This window comes from Rhincodon typus, chromosome 22 (assembly GCF_021869965.1).
Source record: "Rhincodon typus isolate 14 chromosome 22, sRhiTyp1.1, whole genome shotgun sequence".
NCBI lineage: Eukaryota > Metazoa > Chordata > Chondrichthyes > Orectolobiformes > Rhincodontidae > Rhincodon > Rhincodon typus.
Window position 1 is genome coordinate 11,669,060 of NC_063353.1, and position 16,582 is coordinate 11,685,641.

Below are 16,582 nucleotides of genomic sequence, written 5' to 3' on the forward strand. Positions count from 1 at the left end.
TTATACTGAAATTATAAATATATATTGGAAAAAAAAATTTCTATAGATCGATAACTGAAGGAAAACCAGAGAATGCTTGACCAGCTTTATGTTTTGAAATGAGCAGGAGTCCAAACAAAATTGTGACTTGCATCTGCCCCAAATGAAGCACAGTTACCCTTATTGAAACACATCAGTATCATCATATAGCAATCTTGGGACCTCTTGGTTTGTGTTATGGAAGGAGATGAAAGGTCAATTTTCACTTCTTTGGAAGGTTTTGGGGGAAGTGGTTAGGGGTGATGGAAGAGCAGACCAGGATGTCCCACAGACAACATCCCAGTGGAAATTCAAACAAGGAAGAGAAGGGATAAAATGGTTAGTTCAAGATTGCATTGAAGATGAAGAGAGGTAGCAGAGAACATGGATCATGATAGAGGGATGGTGAAGACAAGTTGGGCCCATTATCTTCTGGGAGTGAGGAAAGAGGTGCAGGACATGGAATGGAAACAATTAGGGATTCTGTCAGCAATGAAGCTGAAGATCAGTTTGTGGCAGAGCTCACAGATTGCTGAAACGCAGCCTTCGAAGTCCTAGTAAAGAGATACATTGGTCAAAATGTATTTTAAAATTTAAATTGCCCAAATACTTCTCCAATGCAATGTTGGGTGTGAGGAACAATATAGTATTCTTTTGGCTAGCATTGATATGGGCTTTATAGATCAAAACATGCATCACAATATGTTTTCAGCTTTTGTTTCATTTGCTCTCAATGTTCCGCTTATTGGCCATCCCCATTTACACTGAGCAGAAAGCAATGGTAGCTACATGAACTGATGTGATTATCATGAGGCACATACTCCCATAATAACACTTACATTTATTCATGCTCATTTATGGGATGTGGATGTTATTCTAGGTCAACATTTATTATCCATCTGTAACTGCCCTAGACAAGGTGATAAATGAATCCTGAATCTTCTTGAATAAGGAATTCAAGAATCAGCAACGATGAAGAGATGAGGATAAATGTCCTGTGGTGTTTGAATGTGGAGATTCTCATATTCAAATGATTTCTTTCTCATGTCTTTCCTGATGGTAGAAGTCACAAAACCAGAGGTGCCGTCAAAATAAACATAATGTGTGCCATTTCCCAGACTGCTCATGGGTCAGAGGAGCAGGAGAGCTGTTCCCAATTCCTAAAGGTAGACATTGACCTTCCCTACAATTGGGGCATCTCTCTCCCAGCTCTGATTACCAAACCTCCTTATTCCCAGATGTTGGGGATGCTTGTGTTTTTACTTGGCTATCAGACATAAAACAGAACATTAAAGCAATAAGTTCACTCATTCTGTATTCAGTTTCACCCAGGCCCTCCACAGAAATGTCAGAGGCCAATGTGTCTACCCTTAGCTGGCTGAAAATATTAAATGTTGGCTCTCACCTCTTGGTAGAGATTCAGTGGTCATTCAAATGGATGGGACACACCTAAGGTACAACAAAGCTATATGCAACAAAGCTATATGGATCTCCAAAAAACTGGAGAGATGAATTTAAAGCACAACATTGAACCATACTGATGTTGAACTTATCAAGTTGTATTGTAACAATCTATATTGAGCCATTGAGCATTAGTGCTTCATTGAGAACTGACGCAAGATTTATTTTAAGAGTGGTGGCAGGGTACGTAATTTGGAATGGAATTTCTTCCCTACTCGTCCTTCAATGCTGATGGAGGAATGCCATGAGTATCATGACTGATCAGGCCACCAACAGAAGCCTGTAGTACAGATCCCACCAGGAAGGAAACTTTGTCACAAACTTCATCAGTGGACCACTTGGGTGGACCCTAACATTAGACAAGGAACCATCAGATGCTGCTCACTAAATGAATAATTATATTTAAAAATAAATAAAAATGTTTCATTTCTGTCTGTATGTGTAGTTGCAAGGGACTGCAACACTAAAATGCAAAAAGAATGGGTAACCATTCAAAGAGGTACATTGTATATGAGTGCCAAAGTTTGAAGGGGTACATAATATCAATCTAAAGAGTCTTGAATTAAACCCAATGCCATATTTTACAGCTCACCTGTATTGAAAACTGAACGTAATTGATAGCAATAAATAAGCTTATTTGTTTGATGTTCACTACTATCTCTTACCTATATTTTGTTGGACTCTACATGCCCTTACATGATACATCCGTTCATCCTGCTGCATGCAGGTTTGATCAGAATCCCCAATCCTGCTTTTCCTTCATGTAGTGTTCTCTGGCATCCATTCATCTCCTGGTTCTTGCCTAATTCACTATGCCCTGGTACTGCCTGTCAAGATTAGGAGCTTCTTATACTAAAATTACATCTGCTCCCGAAAACATCTTGCAGACAATCATTTAACGGATTGGCAGAGACCCATTCCTCACTTTTATATGGAGACCAACCTCTCAAAATGTTGCAGCAAATGAACATTTTTTTTCAAGAGGTTTGCAAGTATATTCATACTTGTTGCTTCAAAAAGACAAACTTAATAGTTAACACACACTGTTGCTGTATCCAATCTACAATTTAGCAATAAATGGAGACCGTTAGCAGCAGCATTAACACCCACGACGAATGCAGCAATAACCAAATTAAGGGGATAGTGGGATCAGCCACTTTAGCCAACTCCACTGATGAGATATGCCTGAGACAATGTCGCCAGCTTTTAGTATCTTAACGTCATTCTACTACCTCCCCCCTGTCCCCACTGATGTTTGTTACAATGCATGCTTTGTAATAATTCAGGATGTGGCTGGTTCCTAAACATCACATTATCACAGCAGCATTCAAAGCCAAAGGCCAGCTGATTGAGAAAACATTAGGAATACAGATATCTGGCTTCATTAAGTCAGAGTAGAGAGTTGCTGTTTTCATTATACGTTGCACACCTTAATACACCAAATGAGTAGGAGAAATGGGTCTGAATATAAAATCTAACAGGAATGCTTTACTTTTACTATCCTTGACCTATCTACAAACACAAATTCTTTGAACTGCTTTAAACAAATTGTGAATCACAGCTGACATGCCGTCGTAAACCTTCCATTTGTTTTAAGAAATCTGACCTTTCATTTTGAAAGAATTAAAGATGTGACAAAAACCAAAGGTGCCCAATGCTGTGAGTTTTGGAAAGAATGATGAAGAGCAAAGTGCTTTGGAATGTGATATTTATTAGGGTGCAAAAATGGGCAGAAAAGCAGTTGGGAAAGTTTCCATTAGAATGATAACAATTTTAGTAAATCAAATTAATTGAGCTTGCGAGTTGCTCGAAGATGTTGGAACTCCTCAGATTTCAAAACAATTTTGTGAAGGGAAGATTTTATTCCAATGTTTTCAACTTCAACTCAAAAGTAAGATGTATATTATGTCAGGGATCAACATTGCAATCCTGGTATGGTGGCTGCTTGTTGGTTTCTGTGCTTGCCAGTAGTGTAATTAAATACGTTTTGAGTGGTCAATTGGATCTTGCACATTATCTATCCACAGAGCCAGTTGTACATTCTTGGCAGCCCTGGGTTCATTGAGCATTTGTGACATATTCACTCCACCCCATTATACAATCCTTCATCCTCCATCATGTCCTTGAAAACACTCTCTGAGAGTATCTTTAGAGTGCTGGAATACTGTGATTGAGATGTTGCATACATAATTTATTTGCTTTACAGTAGGTTTTAGTGGGAGTGGGGTTCCAGATTTGGTGGGAGCCCCCTAAGCCCATGCATTTGTTCTGCCCCTATATATCCACCTTGCAGGTCAAAAGAAGTGAAGTTTCACTGCACAGCCACTGAGAATAATCAGATTTTTCTTATCCCTCTGCAGCATTTCCCACAAGGGTTCCCTTCCCACTTCTCAGTATCGCACACTAGCGGAAAGGAATCCTGCCTCTGTGCATTGCAAGCAACAGCACTCACTAGAACAGGAGTCCCCACCTTCAGCATGCTGTATTCTTTCAAGTAGTGGTGGGTCAGTGGAGTAGTAATGAGAGATGCCCCATTTGAGTTTGTTGGCGCTGGGCCTGGGAGAGAGGCTAGCCAATTAGCACACAGTACAGGGACAGGATTGATTCATTGGGAGCAGTGGCATTGATGAAATGTTGTTCTGAGAGAGGAAATTACTAAGGAGCTGGTGTCGAAGGGGGATAACAGATGCTGATGAAGGAGGTTGGATGGTGACCAAAGAATAGTGTTGTGAATGAGAGAAGATTGGATTTACTAGAAACAAGCATAAGTCTAGGGTTGGATTAGAGGAGAAAGTACTTGTAGAATTTTGGTAGACGGAGAAAAGTGCCAGTAAGCAAGTAATAAATTCTCTGTGAAAAACTAAATAGTTAATTGACTCGCGATATCTGTGTGCACAGGGTGTGGAGGAAAATTGGATGTGAGAGATTGAATTTTCATATAAACAGTGTACGGGGCCAGTAAAAATCCAAATATCACTTTATTTTCTTTTTCCTTTAGAAACGTAAAGGACTGAAGGACAAAAACAGTGTTAAATTAAAGCAGAACAAATTTTATAAGTAAACATCTTAACATTGTTCAAGATTATCTGCCCTTACAACTGCACCATCAATCTTGTGCCTACAAATTTGGCCTATGTATATTTTCATTCTCTGGAATGCATTGAAAGAAAATCAGCTTAAGTTACATTGCTTATCTATCAAATATGTTGTTGTTTTGCTAGGTTTGAGAAATTTCAATACTTGAGGAGGGTTAGCAATAAAATAATCTAACTTAACTTAAAATGTATTTACAGTTCTAAGAAGATTCCTTGGCATCAGGTTCCTTCCATGATACTTTCTCTAAAATCCCCAATTACATGATTTATGTCACTTCCTTCTATAACATCACAAACTATTACAATTAACCCTTTAGGGCACGCCATTATTCTGCAATCAGGGCCTCCTGTTGACGGTTACTTCATTCTTAGTTATTTTTGGTTGACTGTGTGAATTTTTGTTTAAAGATGGTGATTAGACTTGTCCCAACTTTCTAGATTGGCATTCATTGCTTTTGGAAATGCCAGATTCCAAGTCAAGAGGAAACAAGGGCATCATGTCTAGCTTGTGCCATACGCTGCAGTCTGATGAGCCATTTCAAGCCAGTCTTGCAGGCTTTAACAATGTCAGATTAAGTTCACTCTCAGAGAGCTACTCAGAATGGCGCAGATTTGGCTGCGTCTTCCAGCTCACCCACTTAGATATTTGCTACTAAATCCTGTGCATTCTACCATGTAGTGCCCGCAACCAGCTCATTTTGCGCCAATTTCGTGTTGTCAGCATCAAACAGATGGTTGGAGCTGGTATGCATGGCAGGTCATCATCCGGCCACAGCCTATTTCCTGGCCTCACAATTATTATACCAAATATTAGGTTTTGAAAGGCATTTTTGTTGTACAAACAACACTTTTTTATTTGACAACATCAACATCGCAGCTGCTTGCATCATGGCCAGGGAGATAAAACTTCCGTTACAGTGATTGGCCATGCAGAAGATTCCTATTTTTAACTTGGCTACTAAGAATTGCGACTCAGAGATGCTAAACGCATCAGGCATCTTTCTAAGCAATCCCATTTCTGTGGATTGGTTCCTCAGTCAGTACTGGCTGGTCTAGGAGGTGGGAGTTGCTGAGTTGGAGCCATTACCAATATTTGCTTCGGGGAAGGGGGGATGAGGCCAAGAATACTCCTGTACCATAGCAGGCTGGGCCAGCAAAACAGACCATCACCCCATGGCCTAGAGTTTTGTAGAAGCAGAAGAAAAGCATGGTTGTAAAAGGAGGTCAAGGTTCTGCTGATGGACTGTGACAATCTGGGATGGAGGAACTTCACAAAACTCCATGAATCTCCATTCCAATCTGTACACCATTGACATCTGGTATAGACGATGGCTTGAGGCTACAATCACATTACTAGTTTTAGACATACATGTCAGATATAGCTGTGCGGAGCATGAAGACTTAAAGACAGAGTTAACATTTTGAGTACGGGATGACTCTCTTACAGAACTGAAAGACTTGAAATGTTAACTCTGTTTCTCTCTCCACAGATGCTGCCGTACCTGCTGAGCTTCTTCAGCATTCTTTGTGTCTGTTTCAGATCTCCGCAGCATTTTGTCTCTATCCTCTTTCCTATCTCTTTTTATTACATTTGGTCTGTGATATTCGTTCTGCACTGTAGCATCGTGGGTGTTGTAAAGTGGATGTAATATTTTCCTTTTACTTTGGTTTTGCCAAGCAAATTGTCATCACAGAAAATTTCCAAAATCATATGAACATTGGAAATGTTGTCTGACATATAAATAAAAAAAATGCAACTTTTGCAAATGCCGAAAACATGCCTGATATGACCATTTACAAGTAAAGGGCCAAAGCCCTTTAAACTAGCCCTTTTCCCCTTCCCTCCATGTTAATGGTAGACCTTTAAGGATTCTGATAAAACCCCCAATTCTAGTTGCACACTTGGTGGAAACCTTTCCTCATTATCTAAATGAGACTGTCTCCACACAATCAGTTAAGCCTAGTGCTCTGTCACATGGTTGCTAACCATGGGCTGTTCAACTGTAACTTGTTTCAATGCCTGATCAGATAATCCACCCCAATAATTCAATTTAAATCATTCTCCACCTACACAATTTACAACTGCCTTAGTGGTTTGCTTACATGTATCTTTGGGATAGAGCACTGGAAAGCTATGCATGAGTTACAATTCTTGGATGAATCCACATGTGCTGTCAGCTGTGGTGCAAGTCATCAGTAGCATTTAGTGGGTTCAAGTGGTGCTGTGGTAGTGTCCCTACCTCTGAGCCAAGAGGTGTTTTCAAGGCCCATATGCTCCAGAGGTGTGTGACAACATCCCTGAACAGGTTGATTAAAAAAGATCGACAACTGTCCTAGTAATTCCCTTAATTGCATTGGATCATATCTGGGCATGGGGAGTATGAGGGGATTGAGAAGCATCTTTTACAATGAACTTTCAAAAGGATTCCTAATGCAGACTACGGTTTATACACTTCTGAGGCGCCTTTAACCGTGATTCTGTGAATGGTTAATCTGATCCTTGATTATTATGGAGCACTAGAACATACCTATTTTTGTATTGGAGCTGGCCTGGTCATGAGTGTTGGGCGTGTACGCATGACATAAACCAACCTGCATCCTTCAAAGGCATTCCTGCAAAATGGAAATGCTGCAAATGGAGTTGGGAATCCTGGAATCAGGGCATAACCATCATTTTTAAAGGGGTGTTGAGTCATCCCAACTTGGTGAAAATCCTGGCCCCTGAATCTGAAATATATCTCAGATTCCGATAATTTTCAGACATCACAGTGTATATTGCATAACACATGCACATTATTCTTAAGGCTGCCCTCATTCCTTCCAGCTCCAATCTTAAAGGTTTGTTGCAACAAGGGTCATTTACTTAACTCGACACCTTTTTGCACTTCTACATCTTTCATCAGCTTGATCTATTCCCAATGCTCCATAATATTCTAAAATGAGTATTGTGCACTTCTGACAAGTGCTGCTTTTCCTGAGTCTGAATAAACTCCACGGTAACTTTCCCAAAATCTCCAATTGTTACTCTCAGCTCCTGAATTAGCAATCTTGAAAAATGTTTTTGTTGGATGTCTTCTTGTTACAAAAATGGTTACAAACAACTGTTCCTCTGAACTCCATTTCACTTCAGTACGTGAGATACTGACATATGGTGTTATTTCAGCAATCTGTATTTCACAATAAATTGTTTAATAATTAATGATATTACTGTCTAAATTTCATTGGCATACTGAAATATGAAATTCAAGCAGCAGGTTATTAAATCATTCACCTACTTGTCAGTAATTAGTAAGCATACCGCTTGGATTGTGTACCTCATTCCATTGCTCACTTTATTTCAAAGCATCAATTGATGGAAAACCATTTTTAAGTGAATTTGGGATAGAGTTTACGAAGCTTCACACAGCTGGAGCACATTTTGTGAGTTCACACGTGGAGGTCGGTACATTGTGTTGAATTTTTCATCATCTAAAGATTGGAAAATCATGTGTGGGGATGTTAGCACCTGAAATCCTACAATGCAATTCAACTCCACCAAGCCCTGGACCAGCAACTCTACTTCATAACTCCTGAAATTCCTTAATCTCCTTGCTGCAGTTCCTTATAATTAGGCAGGATTTAGAAATGGCACTCAATGTTGGACCAATCCAGGTTGTTGTACAAAAGACACATGCCCTGGTTAGACTGGATTACCAGGGAGCAGCAGGCATTAGACTCAGAATCAGAGGAAGGTTGCCAGTCCTACAGGCAGAGAGCTTGTGTGGTTTCAGTGCTCGTTAAACTTTTAAGGAAAGTCGAGAGAGATGAGTGGGTGTAAGTGTCTTGGAAAGTTAATATGGAGACAAGAATGGCAATCTCAGCCCTTCTGGTTCCACAACAGAGCAGATTAACCTTTACAGATTGCTGGCTTGGGTTAGCCAGTATCTGAGATTACATACAACAAGCTGCAATCAATCCTGTTTAAATCTGCCCAAACAGTATTCACAATCTTCTTCCTGAGGATGTTGTTCCCACTCCTGTTGAAATGTAACACATCCAGCTTGTACAGGTCAAGCCTTCCCCAGAAATAGTCCCAGGGCCTCAAAAATCTAAAACCCTCCCTCTTCCATCGTCTCTCCAGGTGCACATTCATCAAGGTGCTGTCTCAGCAGGGCTCCTTAGACAGTACCTTCCAAACCCACATCCACTTCCATCTAGAAGGACAATAGCAGTAGATACATGGGAACACCATCACCTGTGAGTTGCTCTCCAAGACACTCATCATTCTCACTTAGAATTATATCACAGTTCCTTCACTGTTGTTGGGTCAAAATCCTGGAATTTCCTTTTAACGGCATTGTGTGTCTACCCACAGCACATGGACTCCAGTGGTTCAAGAAGGCAGCTCACCATCACCTTCTCAAAGGCAACTAAGAGCAGGCAATAAATGCTGGCCCAGCCAGTGACCCCCATGTCCCACAAGTGAATAGAAAATACTTCTATTCTTACACTTATTACTGTTGGCACCAAGAGTATTATGAAGTCCTCCTTTTCAATTTCCTTAAAGTCTGCTTGTGGGACTTCATTTCTCTCTCCTTCCTATATCATTGGTCCCACACGGACCACGACCTCTGGCTGTTTACTTTCATCCTTCAGAATGCCCTGCAGCCATTAACCTTGATCCTGGCATCCTGCCTTCTTACAGTAGCTGTCAGAGTGGCTTCAGGGCCTCTATGGGATACAACAGCTACTGTTGTAAAAAGGGGGCCAAACCTCTGCAACAATCCATCCCACTGATTCCTCCTTGATCTGCAACTGTTAGGAAAGCTCCTGCCATGGAAGTCTGAATTGGTAAACTCCTGGAAAGCTAATTGTGAAGAGTCACCTCGACTTGAAATGTTAGCTTGCTGTCCCTCCGTGGATCCTGCCTGACCTGCTGTGACTTCCAGCAGTTTTTACTTTCAGGGTTTAGAGAGATATAGACCAAATGCTGGCAAATGGAAATAGGCCAGTTTGGGATGTTTGGTGGGTACAGATGAATTGGACTGAAGGGTCTGTTTGCGTACTGTATAACTCTATGACACTATGACAATTTTTATCTGGTCTGGGTTGGAAATAAGGATTCCAACTCAGATTGGAAGATTGGAGCCCAGTGTTCATAATGCTGTCATTTTTTTCTAAAAGCTGTGTATTCTTCAATTTACTGTGAGCCGAAGAGATTTGGTGGTGTAATGTGTTGTAGGATTACATGCTCCAGCCTCATAAGCTCCCTGCACATGATTTGCAAATAATTGGAAATTCTGAAGTATGGGACAGAATAGTTAAAACTCCAATGTAACTCCATTCAATAATCTTGATTAGCTATATGTAAGATTGTATGAATGGTTCTGATGCTGGTGCTATATTGCACTTTGGTTCATTGGATATAACTGGTAATAAATCCGACTGGTGACGGAGGAACAGTTGGAGCTAGACGAGAAGCAGAAATCTGCTTTCTTATTTCTTAAATCTTAAATGTGTTTAACTAGTTCTCCAGGGAGTTAACTATTTGACTACATAGAGCCCTATTTTCGATTGGGAGCACAATGCTAGCAGTCATGGGCAAACGTGCGGCCAGACTAAGGTGATATATATCTAGCTGCCAAGGAAAATTAAACGTCTTTTGGAAATAGTGCAAAAAGCACAGCTGGCAAAGGAAATGTTTCTAGCAATATATTTTTCCTTATTATAAACTGTAACTTTTAAAGGTACTTAAGTGATGATTATGAAGATAAAGAGCAAAAACTGTGCTTTTCTCCCTAAATGCCATAAATGATTGTAAAACTTCTGATCTGAAAGCCAATTTTCTTTTCTACATCAGAGTAGCCAGCATGGAGAGTTCTTCAAGCAGTCAGATACCAAGTTCCGAACATTTATTAATGCTTTCTATTGCCATAACCTGGTAGAGATGACGATTAATGTAGTCAAAACCAACATACACAGCAGCAATCAACTAAGGCAATAAAATGATGATCACGTGCCAAACAGTAGAACATCAGCCTGAGGAAGTTGTGATCAAACAATATCCTAGTCAGACCACATCTTGAGTTCTCTGTCCAGATTAGTCTGGGAGTAACAAAGGAGAAATTCAGGCACAGGAGGCAATATGGAGAGTTCAGCATCTAAACCCTGGCATCAAAGATATAAAGCAAAGCCTGGAGAAAGCTTGGAGATAATCTTTGTCAAAAGGTGAAAACCTGATGCTCAATGGATGCATTTTTGAAAGTCCAGTTTTAATGCACAATTTTGCTCTTAATTTCTGATTAACATAATTTGAATTTGTCTAGAGGAGCAAACTGGGAAACTGCAGGTTTCACATTCAAGTTCTGAATAGTCACAATTGCCATGAGGCATTACATAGCCGGTCCTTGCACCCATTTATATTGGACACATACGTTGCATCAGCGTTTGCAAACAAAAGAGTACTGCGTGTAAGCATAAACCCTGAAATGATTAAAAATGAAAAGTAAAATATATATTACTTTTTTGCCTTGTTATCTCGCACTCTTTAGTGAGAAGGAATTATACCCATTAAAAAGTCTGAATCAATTACCTTGGGATTTTACTCATAGTCTGATCATAACTTTTTCTTTTATTATCCTCCATCTTCGGGCCAATCCTGAGTTAAACTTAACTGAACTAAAAAGCAAAACTATTACTATATTCTTTTGTGCGTCATGTTTACATTCGGTCTGAAGGACTATTTTGCATTTTCCATTGTAAACGGGGCAAGTCACCAATTGTCAATCAAATTTACTTGGAGACAATGCAAAAAGCCTACTGTGATTTTTACATTTATTTATTCACAGGGTGTGAGCATTGCTGGTTAGGCTACCATTTATTGCCCATCTCTTGCCCATCTCTCATTGCCATTGAGAAAGCAGTAGTAAGCTGCTTTCCTTGTCCTGTAGGTACATCCACAGAGAACTTTGGATGGAGATTCCTGGAATTTGGCCTACTGACAGTCAAGGTTCTGCAATATCATTGCAAGTCAGGATAATGTGAGGCCTTCAGGGAGTGGTGTTCCTATGCATCTGCTATTTTTGTCTTTCCAGGTGGTATAGGTCATGGGTTTGGAAAGTTTCGTGGAACACCTCTTGGTGAATCGCTGCACTGCATCTTATAGATGATACACAATTTTGCCACTGTGCATTGATGCTGAAGTGAGTGAATGTTGAAAGTAGTGGATTGGGTTCCAACCAATTTGTGTTCTTTGTCCCAGATAATTTTGAGCTTCTTGAAAGTTGTTGGAAGCGCAGTCATCCAGAAAAGTGGAGAGTATTTCATCATACTGCTGACTTGTGTCTTGTAGTTGGTAGACAGTCATTGAAGAGTCAAGAGATAAGATAATTAGCATGCAATTCCCAGTCTCCAATCTTCGGCCTGTTAGCCATCAACTGATGTGTACGTGGGGACTTGCAAGCTCACTGCAGTTCTGAAAACAGACATTTCCCATTGAGCCCTTCCTGACTTTTTAGTTGTTTTAATATTTGTTTGAATTTGCTATGGAAACAGAAGGTACCAGCCCACAGCTTGTCGAAGTTAACGTCACACACTTAAGAGACGGACAGCACAGTGTTTATAACTTGTATAAGTGAAGATTATGTCAGTTGAATGGTTATTTAACGCACTTATTTTCATTTTAACAATTAGCTACTAATATGTAATAAAGTGGGTGTCACAAAAATTTGTCTTCGAACACCTACCAACTTTTAAAACTTCTAATGAAATGGAAAATAACTCATATAATTCATTAAATATTTGCAATTTGTTGATGAAAAAGCAAAACACATTCTAGGTTGTTATTCTGATTTCAGCCTGGACCTACTTTACTGTTATATGATCAAGAACAACCTTTTATTGGGCCAACATGTTTGCTAGTTGTCAAGAACTGTCCCTTCCAAAGTCAGTTTCTAGAAATGTTTAATGATTGTGATAAGGTTGGTGGTTGCAGTGTTAATGCAAAAAAACTATTGCCAAAACAAATCTAATGGTGCAAGCGTATTTATATTCATGCAGGTCCCGTGTCCAAAATTGAGCACCCTTGGGACTAGAACTGTGCTGGATTTCCGATTTTCCCATATTTCGGACAATAACATCAGACAATCTCTCCTAGGCTCAATTCAGAGATTAATTAACCTATTGAAAGATCTGTGAAACAAAATTTGAAAAAGAATAAAAGATAAGTTTCTTTTGTACTTCAAGTATTCTTCCTGAACACATAAACACAATGAATACTAATGATTGGTAAAGGTGCAACAGCAGCATTAACAGTGCAATGGCAGAGGTCAGGAGGTTCGGCCTGGACTAATCTGGTAGGGTTGAAGGTTGTTCAGGCCATACAAACTTACAAACATACAAAATAGCAGCAGAGGTAGACCATATGGCCATTCAAGCCTGCTCTGACATTCAACAAAGTCGTGGCTGCTCTGTTTGTGTTTCAGTTTCCACATTTCTATCTATCCCGAGTGAGTATTCATTCCTCCACCTAAGAATCTCTCCACTTCCGTCTAAAAGGTATTCAATGACCCGCTCTGTACCACCTTCTGAGGTAGACAGTTGCAAAGATGCACAACCCTCTGAGAGTAAAATAAACTCACTACCTCTGCAGTTGTTTATTAGCTCGCCGAGCCGGTTGTTCTATAGTGTGCAGACGTTTCGTTATCATTCTAGGCAACATCATCAGTGTGACCTCTAATCGAAGTGTTGGGGTTCTGCTCTGTCTGATGATGTTGCCTAGAACGGTAATGAAACGTCTGCATACCATGGAGCAATCGGCTCAGTGAGCTAACAAACAACTGCATCCACAACTCGAGCTCCAAATTTTCACCAAGACCTAAACTCCCCACCTCTGTCTGAAAAGGGTGACCATTAATTTTAAAACACTGCAGCCATGATCCTATGGAATGCTGGTGCAGACTTGACGGGCCAAATGGCCTCCTTCTGCTTCGCATGCTTATGCTTTCATAGTTCTGCAATGACCCAGAAAAAGGAAACATCCTTTCCATGCCAACCTTGTAAAGGCCATCCAGGATCTTATACCCTTCAAACAAATCACCCTCACACTTCTAGAGCCCAATGGAAACAAGGCAAAACTGTCCACTCTTTGTTCATAAGACAACCCACTCATTCCAGGTATCAATCTACTAAGCCTCCTCCAAACTGTCTTCAATACATTTACATCCTTCCTTCAGCAAGAAAATCAAAATGGCACATAGTATCGAGACATGGTCACATTAACGCCATGTATCACTTAAGCATAACATTCTTATCTATATGTTCAAATCCTCTCATAATAAAGGATAGCATCTCATTAGCCTTCCCAATGATCTGCATGCTAAACCTCTGTGTCTCATGTATGATTACATGCAGATCCCTGTACATCTTGGAATTCTGCCGTTGTTCTGTTTAAATAATATTCTACACTTATATGTTTCCAACTAAAATGAACAACTTCACATTTCCCCACATTATGCACCCAGCTGCCAGATTTATGCCCACTCATCAATCCATCTATATCTGCCTGCAACTTCCTTACATCTTCTTCAAAATCTATTTTCCTGCTATTGTCTGTTGTCTGGTGTTGTCTGTGAATTTAGCTACCATGACTTCGCTCCTTTTATCTAATTTGTTGCTGTAAATTGTTACATGCATTGTCCCAACACAGACCCTGCGGGAGTCTACTTGTTATATCCTGCCAATCAGACCAAGATGCATTTTACATGCTCTATCTTTTCTGCCTATGTTAATATGTTACTCCTACATCATGAGCTTTTATTTTATTAAATGCCTCACTTTAGGATCTTAAAGAGGTTGCCATGGAAGTAATCGCACAGGTACAGGAGCAGTTTGACTCCAGGCACAGGTAGTTCTGGAGCACAGGTCTTCAGAATGATGTAAATGCTGTAAATGCCCCTTGAAATCCAGAGATCTACAGGCTCGTCTTTATCCTCAGTGCAAATTCTTCTTCAAAAAACTCTGACAAATTGGTTAGACATGATTGTTCTTTGGCAAACCCATGGTAACATTTCTTGAGTACCTTGAGGTTTCCTAAGTGCACAGGTAAAGTGAACTCAGCTCTTTAAATTCAATTACAGCACCTGCCCAATGACAGATGTCAAACTGAACTATAGTTTCTCCTTTCTACTTCCCTACCTTCTTGAATAGAGGCGAGTATATTTGCTGCCTTCCAATTTGATGAAACCTTTTCTGAATTAGGGAATTTTTAACACCAACACTCCTACTACTTAATTAGCAAACTCTTTTAAGATCCAAGGTTGAAATCCATCTTGTCCTGGAGATATGGCAGCTCACAGCTCCATCAGTTTGCTTAGCTCCATTTTACCACTTCCAGCATGATTGTAAATTTGCTATGTTCCTACTTCTTTCCAGCTCTTGATTTTTCAACTACTACTGGAATGTTTTTGTATCCTTGAGTTTAAAAACAGGTGCTAAACATTTATTCATTTCACCTGGCCTTTCCTTTTTAATGACTCCCCATCCTCACTCCCAAGAGGACCAACACTCACTTGACTTATTTTCCTTTTTAAATACTTGTAGAATTCTTGCTACCCATTTTCCCATTCCTAGCTAGCTTTCTGTCATGGTCTAACTTAACTCCTCTTGATTAACCTTTTAGACTTCTGTGTTATTCTTTATATATCCTGACTAATCATTTGACCTCCCACTCATCTTTGCAAAGTTAAATGTGCTTTCTTTAAGTTTGGTGCTTTGTCGAACTTTATTAGTCAACCATGCATGGTCAGTCCTCCCCTTAGAATTTTTCTTTCTAATAGGAGTATGCTTGTTTAAGTATTCTGAAAACCTCTCCTTAAATGGCTGAGGAGGTTCCAGGATCTTGACCCACTGACTGGGAATGATGATATATTTCCCATTCAGGATGGTGTGGGGCTTGGTGGGAAACTTGTAGGTGGTGATACTGCAATGTCCTTGCGTACTGCCCATGCCCTCCTAGGTGGTAGAGGTCATTGGTTTGGCAAGTGCTGAAAAGAAGCCTTGATGAATTGTTGTAGTCCAGTTTTTATCTGGTATGTACTAGGTCCACTTTGGCCGTTGGTGAAAGGAGTTAATATTAAAAGTGCCAGTTAAGTGGACTGCTTTGTCCTGTATGGTGTTGAACTGTCTGAGCATTGTTGGAGATGCACTTACCCAGGCGAAAGGAGAGTATTCCATTACAATCCTGAATGGTTTCTTGCAGGTGGTGAACAGGCTATAGGGAGTCAGCAAGCAAGTGCGCGTTGCAAGATACTCAAAGACATACTCTTGAAGCCACAGTATTTTTATGACCAGTTGCATAGCATTTCTGCTCAATGGTGACCTCAAGAATGCTGATGGTAGAGATTTGATGACGGTAATGTTATTGATGTCAATCGAAAAAGGTTAGAAGACTTCTCTGATTAGGGAAGACATTGTTGTATATTAATGTGGTGCAAATACCTGGGCATACTGGGACAAGTTTCCACATCGTCAGGTGGATGTTCATGTCACAGCACACACAGGAACAATTTGGTTGAGAGACACAGAGGATTCTGGAGCACAGCTCTTCAGCTTGAGAACCAGGATGCTGCCTTATTCAGTGCACAAGGCTGTGGTACAGTATCATGTGGGATAAATTGACTGAAGACTGATTTCTCAGCTGGTGGCAACTTCAAAAGAAGGTCAACATGGATCACTGGCTGAAGACTTCAGAGCAACACCTACAGCTTTTTCTGACCTCTTTTGTGAACAACCATTACTGATATCAATGCTGAACTTGGTCTTTTGCTAGTTTGTGGTCATATATTCATTGGAATGGTGCTCAGGATTTATTCTTAAAATGTGCACAACACTGCCAAGGTTGCACTTGCTGTCAATTCCTAATGGCCTTAGGGAGATGGTGAGCTTCCTTATGAAACCACCTGTAATTGTGTTGGAGAGGTGCAGACCTTCAGTGTCTGACCATTGAAATGGAACATCAAGGCTATGTCTGT